This window comes from Lepisosteus platostomus, unplaced genomic scaffold (genome assembly GCF_059453375.1).
Source record: "Lepisosteus platostomus isolate fLepPlt1 unplaced genomic scaffold, fLepPlt1.hap1 Scaffold_122_H1, whole genome shotgun sequence".
NCBI classification, from domain to species: domain Eukaryota; kingdom Metazoa; phylum Chordata; class Actinopteri; order Semionotiformes; family Lepisosteidae; genus Lepisosteus; species Lepisosteus platostomus.
Window position 1 is genome coordinate 12,481 of NW_028291503.1, and position 5,275 is coordinate 17,755.

At 45.7% G+C, this 5,275-nt stretch overlaps 1 pseudogene; it reads left to right on the top strand.

The window, feature by feature from the left end:
• Positions 1–4,849: 4,849 nt before the first annotated feature.
• On the top strand, positions 4,850–5,026 carry LOC148637358 (U2 spliceosomal RNA; annotated as a pseudogene).
• Positions 5,027–5,275: the final 249 nt, after the last annotated feature.

The following is a 5,275-nucleotide window of genomic DNA, read 5'->3' on the forward strand; positions in this document are numbered from 1 at the left end:
AGCATATAGAATCTTTTATCCCTCTCCTAGGTGTCTTGAGCTGTTTCCTTTCCACTTGGTTTCTTGCACACACACAAGATCTCCACTTTTCTCCTTGCCATAGTTTCAACCAATTCTCTCCCTCTCATGGTACCAACATTCCAACTCCCCACTCTCATTGACTTAACATTCCTTCCAGGCCCCTTCACCTTGTTTCTTTTCTGTAGCCCCCACTCTACAGTTTTCCCCACAGTAGCATGATTTCCATTAGTACCCTGTTGGGACACAGCACTAAAGGCAGACATTGTTAACCCGGGTCCCGACCGATCCGGTATGTGCTTTTTGTTCTTTGCAACCATGGTTTTGGCAAGATGGTTTTACGTTGGATGCCCTTCCTGACACAACCCTTTTAGTCGCCTCTTACGACAGGCAGGGATACCCAGGAGGTATTCTGATCCCCCCTCCCGAGGGATCGGCTGACAAAAAGTGTTATTAAATATTTGTTATGGTCTGCTCAGTGTGCTCACACTAAAGATAACTGGTAGAGGTGGGATCGTGATATATATTGGGAAGTTTGTAGTGAGCTTAAAACCAGGATAAAAAGAGACATTTTAAAATGGAAGTTTCACACAGCAAAAGATAAATGGAAGGGGTTGATTTCTTTATTTTCAGACTTGGATGTACACTGACAGTCTTTCCTGGTATTCCGTATATTGATTCCTGTATGAGTTTTTTGTATTTTCATAATAAAATTAAAAAAAAAAATCTTCTCTGCCTTTTGGCTAAGATCAAGGTTCAAGCGGCATGACCGCAGTTCTGAGGTCTTAGTCAGGAGGTCGGGAAGGCGCTGGGAGGAATGGACTGACCGGAGGAACGGCTGGATCGGATGGAAGGAGAGACCGGATTTTGTTGGTGTCGACGAGGAGCGAAGGAACTGCGGTGAAGGAGGACGTTGCGGTGTTGGAAAGGTGCTGATTGGTGGCGGCGGCTTTGGTTACCTTAAGACGGCGGCTGGAGTGATGGAGCGGAGGGGGAAGGCGGTGGCAGTTTTTCCTTAGCTGAAGGAGGAGAGGAGGAGGAAGGACTCCCTTCGCTTTACGCTGAGGAACCTAGATGGACTGAAGATCTGGAATAGAGATAAGTTCAAGAAAAGCGTCTTGATTAACTGTTTGGGAATACGTTTGGTAGACATTCTTTGTTTGCTGGATTTTCCTAGTCGAGGGATTTTTTAGTTGACTTTAGCATCGGGTGTTTTATGTTTGGATGTATGGCGGAAGATACAGGAGAGGAAAGACGATGTTCCGATTAGTGATTTCCAAATTCAGCCGATGTTTGCTGGGGAGATTAAAGTTTTGACTGTACAAATGTCAGACCCATTTGTTCCGGAGGGGGACATAGTCTCCTTCCTGCAACGATTCGTGGATCTGCAAGGAGCAGGGAGGAAAGACTTGAAATTGGATGGAGTATGGATTGGGAGGTGGATATATCGGATGAGGTTGCGCTTGGGGAAGACTGTCGAGGAGGGGGTAATACACCCCCCCAACCTTTTTCGAGATCGGGACTCATAGGGGGTACCCAGAGTATTCTAGGCAGTCCCTTGAGTGTTGGAAATGTGGTGAACGGGGACACTTTGCTAGGCAATGTATGTCGGTGCGATGCAGGCAGTGTGGGTTGATGGGACATATGGCGAAAAGTTGTGTTCAAAGGAAAAAGTGTTATTTGTGCAAAGAGTTTGGTCATGTGTCTCAGGATTGTATGGACAGTGCAGTTAAGATTGCAGATGGACAAGAGGGGTTGGAGGAGTTTAAGGAGCATGTGGGAATAGATGCTGAAAGTACGGTGGATGAGGAGGGGAATAGTGCGTGTGAGTCAGAAAGTAACTCAGGTGAGGATAGTGGTGTTAGGATGAGTGGTAGTGCGGTGAGTGTTGAGCGGAGCGGTTGTATGGTGAATGTGGTAGGGGGGACGGAGGAACATGACTCAGAGCAGTGATGAGTCGGATGTGGACGATGAGGAGTAATGTGGTGCCTTGGGAAACTGTGACTAAGGTGGGCAGGCGCTTTTCTGTGCCTTTTCTGCCAGAGATTGAGTATGGTTGTTGTACGCCAAACAAGAAGTTTAGATTTCCGAAGGATCTATTTTTGAATGATATTTATGGGCCATTTAGTGGCATAGGTATTGGGTTCAAATGAAAGGATGGTATAGATCAAGTGTTGGTTAAGGATGATTTGGAAGACAGAGCACGAGAGCTTTCAGAACTTTTATGTAACAGGATGCGACAATGTGTGGCAGAAAAGGAGGGGCCATGAAAAGAAAGGATGGAAAAAGAAAAAGGGTGTGGGGAACATACCAGAGGAAGAGATTGAAGAGGAAAGCAGTGGGGAAGTTTAACTGTATAAAATTGAGGAGGGATGTTGCCTTGAATAAGGGTGTGTTGAGATATTGCTTTTGCTGTGTAATGGTTTCATTTTTGAAAGTTTGATTTTGTAAGGGGGGAGTTTATTTGATGTAGCAGATTGATTTTGTTATAAGGGGATATACTGGGGGTGGTTTTGCATAAGGGGTAGTAAATGTAAATAGGATGAATTGGTGGATTTGGGGCTTTTTTGTGGGGTTTGGTTGGATTAATGGGTGGGGTAAGTGTAAATAAGATGTTTTGTGGAATTTTAGTTGAATAATTTTGTTTGTTTTGAATAACTTGTGCTGAGTATTGATGTTACGACATTTGAGATTGTGTGATGGTTCTGTTGATAGTGGGAAAGAATTTGAGTTGAACGAGGTATTTGGAAGGAAGGGATAATCTGCAGATATGCTTTTGTATTTGTATGTGGGTATTGAACAATTTTTTGTTTGCATGAAGGGGAAGTTGTGATGGGGGTGGGATTGTGTTTTGCTAAGTAGGTGATTTTGAGAAGACGAATGTTAATTTAGCGGTGTAATGTTTTTGGGTTTTTTGTTCTTTAAGTTTGAGAATTATGGATTTTTTGCATTATTGTAATAAAAAAATTCTCGGCCTTTTGGCTGCGATCTCAGGGGCCGAAGGCAGGCAGACAGTGAATGAGGAGATGGAAATGGGTCAATCAGGAGAGGAAATTGACACACCTGAGCTGGACTTTTTTAAATTAATGGCGGAGAAGGTGGTGAATGTGACTCCGCAGAAGAGCTGGGGGGATAAAATGGATGAGGAGGAGGAAGACGGTGCTTCGACCTCCAAAAAAACAGTTAAAAGGAAGTCAGCTGAACCTGAAGAGCTATTTGTGAAAAAGGCGGGCAGAGATCTGGAGGAACCGCCACAGGGTGATATGCAAGCGTCTGAGGCTCCAGCCCCCTTTTTATACTTAGTGAAGGGATAAGAGGGAGAGGTCAGAGAAGAGGAGCAAGGGGAGTTAGATGGTAGCGGCTCCTCAGAGTCCTTTGGAACATCGTATGTCCCTGACACTGAAGGCACTCATGAGGGAAGTGGCGCTGTACTTGCTCAGGTTTCGGAGGGCGGTGTAATCCCAGGACAAGGGGAGGAGGGCCTTTGGCTGGACTCAGATCTTCCCCGGGATTTTGTAGAGCTTTGTAAATGGGACGAGAGGTACAACAAGGTTCTATGGCTCGCTGGTTTCGAGGAGCAGGAGATAAAGAGGGACATTCAGTACAATTGTGTGAATGTAGGGAGAGAGGTTCAGTGTTTCCAGTTGTACGGGAAGTCGCATGCAGAAATCGGCTCCAAAAAGATTCTCCCGTCGGACATTGAGAAAAAATGGCGAAGCAATGCGGGCATGGCTAGGGAGGCCTTTGCGGCCGGAGTAAGCAGAAAAGAAGCCAGAATAATGAAGAGGCTTGAAACATCTAACTTCTTGAAAAGGTGTGAATGGATGGATGGAAACGTAAAGTTTCCGAATCATGCCGGTGGGCTTAAAACAGTTTTAAGGGCTTTTCCGGGGGTAAGTCTTGAGAGTGAGGGTACCTCTAGAAAGGTCACCAAATTATACGTATATGGGCATAAGGAGTTGGAGGTCAGAGACGCGTATATTGCTGCCATGAAGATTAGTAAATGGGAAGAGAAGTCCTAATTATACCCTAGATGAATATAGTTACTCTAGATAGATACAACAGATGCCTTGTTAGAGTAACTTTTGTTTCTTTCTGGAATAAAAAGTACGAGTAAATTAAGCGCATTGACATGTACCACCGAATTGAGAAGGGTGGCAGGGGTGTCCCAAAAATCCCCGTCAAGCTTAACTGTCTGTATGTGTCAGGGTTGTGTACCGCTTTAAGACAACCCTGTAATGCACAGCTCTCAGTTTTTTTGCAAGGTTTTGGCTCTCCAGCAGCATGCCTCATCTTACCGGCTGGAGGAATGACATCCCGCATGGGGAGGACTTGCCGTGGCACTACAGACATGTATTGTCCTGGGTGAAGCATCACCTGACAGGGGAAGACCCGCCTCTGTTGAACCACAGGGCACTGTACCACACTGTGATGGAGGAAGCCAAGATCGTTGGGAATGTTGCCACCGAGACCTGGAGGAGAGTCCAACCCAAAGGCCTGTGGTTGGATATGCTGGACCTGAACTGGCTGGTGGCTTGGAAGAGACGTTTTATACAAGCACAAGCTTACCAGGCAGGCTGGGTGTCCACGAGTGGACTGCCAAGCGGTCGAGATGGTTGAGAATGTCTTCTGGTTTTGTAACTTTGCACAGCGCATGTGGGAGAAATGTACACCTTTGTTAGAAGTTTTGGAGACGAGTTTGAATATGAATTAATTTGAATATGGGGTGGGGTTATGGTAATGAGTATTTTGAAGTTTGGTTTTCAGTTCCCTTATAGGAGTTTTTTTTTTGTTATGGAATGCTTTTGTTGTTGTGATTATATTTAGTATGATGCTTTTTGTAATAAAGAAAAAATCTGTTCTTATCAGTTTAATATCCGATACGTCCCCCATCAGGGGATCACATATTAAACGGATTTTTGGAACAGGGAGCTGGATCAGGAGCTTGCTCCGTCCTCTCCACACATCGGCCAGGTATTTCAGCGCCTTTGGGAACGGTGCACTACCTTCTCTCGGCGTTGAAAGCGAGGTGTACTGGAGCTCCTTCTTCTCCGGTCTCGTCTCTCGTCCATCTGTGTGTATCTGTCTCTCTCTCCCCCTCCCCATCTCTGTCGCCTTCCCCTCTCTGCGCACTTTCCCGTGTCTCGACTTTCTCGGCAAGCAGGCCAGCCCCCTTTTCGGCTCCCATGCGTTTTCCCTCCAAAGAACTTCTATTCAACTTTTTCTTTTCTTTTGGGAAGGCAGGCAGGCAGGTAGG